At 40.2% G+C, this 1,311-nt stretch overlaps 1 non-coding gene across 1 annotated transcript; it reads left to right on the top strand.

The window, feature by feature from the left end:
• Positions 1-234: 234 nt before the first annotated feature.
• On the top strand, positions 235-366 carry LOC129080988 (small nucleolar RNA SNORA70). Its single transcript, XR_008530251.1, has one exon. It is a non-coding gene; the product is annotated as a small nucleolar RNA SNORA70 (small nucleolar RNA).
• Positions 367-1,311: the final 945 nt, after the last annotated feature.

Here is a 1,311-nt window from a genome sequence, read left to right as displayed (position 1 = left end):
TGGTAAATGATTAAACAAACTGATAATCCATACCATAGAATATTATTCAGTAATAAGGAATAAACCATTGCTCCAAGTTAACTTGGTTAGATCTCAGGAGAATTGGGCTGAGGGAAAAAACCAATAATAGTCGAAGATCACATAGTGTGATCTGTATCACATGGTTTAATTTATATAATGTTCTCAAAATGACACAATTATAGAGATTAGTGGTTGCTAAGAGCTAAGGATGGTTTATAGTTAGGCTGACCATGCTCTTTTCTCCAGTGGGAGCTCAGTGTGCAATGGCTGCAAACAGCAGCATCCTCAGTAGTGTATGCAGCCTGTTGCTTGTATGGGTTGCCCTAAGGGACCTTGGAGACAGCCCTTTTCAGTGAACATTCATGTCTGATCTCATGCTGTTCCCAGTCTGTACGGGTGCTTTTAGAAAGCCCCAGAGCTCTGTGGCCAGGATCCATGTTTGTCAAGTCATTATGTCCATCCACACCAATGTGAGTGGGTCCCCACACAGGGCCAAGTTCAAGTTACTTGGCTGCCAGAATATCCACATCTCCAAGAAGTGGGGCTTTACTAAGTTTAATGTGGATGAATTTGAAGGTATGGTGGCGGAAATGGGGGAGTGGCTCATCCCAAATGACTGGGATCAAATATATCCATAATCATGGCCCCCTGGACAAATAGTGAATCCGCTACTCATGAGAGCCTTAACATTGCCCCCTCCTTACTTATACCCACCAATAAATCCTATTTCCTTCCCCCCTCCAAAAAAAATTAAAGATGGGGAGGAGGAGGATGTGACTATACAGGGGTAACAGGAGGGCAATCATTGTGGTGATGGAATAGTTCTGTGTCTTAATGAGGTGGTAGTTACAATATACGCATGTGATAAAATGGAATAGAACAATACACACACATTGTACGAAAGTTAAATCTCTGGGTTTGACATAAGATCTAACTATTAGGGGAAACTGGGTTAAGGGCACATGAGACCTCTGTTGCAACTTCCTGTGACTCAAGTTATTTCAAAATAAAATTTTTTTAAAAATGTTATTAGTAAAGCTACTTTCTAGGTGCCTATTATCTACCAGAAATTTTACTTGAACTTTATTTAATATACCTTTATATAAATCCCTGCAAATTGTAGATATTCTCTCCATTTAACAGATGAGACTCAAGAGGCTTCCATTTATTTTTTCTGAAGTCAAGATGCATCTCTTAGGATCAAGAAAATATGGTAAATTGCCCGAGACTAAGTTACTGGTAAAGGACTACAGCGGGATTTAAACCTGCCTGCCTTAGTCCAAAGCCCAC

This window comes from Pteronotus mesoamericanus, unplaced genomic scaffold, assembly GCF_021234165.1.
Source record: "Pteronotus mesoamericanus isolate MK-2021 breed Mesoamerican mustached bat unplaced genomic scaffold, CSHL_Meso_final contig_121, whole genome shotgun sequence".
In the NCBI taxonomy this organism is placed as follows: domain Eukaryota; kingdom Metazoa; phylum Chordata; class Mammalia; order Chiroptera; family Mormoopidae; genus Pteronotus; species Pteronotus mesoamericanus.
This window is presented reverse-complemented; position numbering and strand designations above follow the sequence as displayed.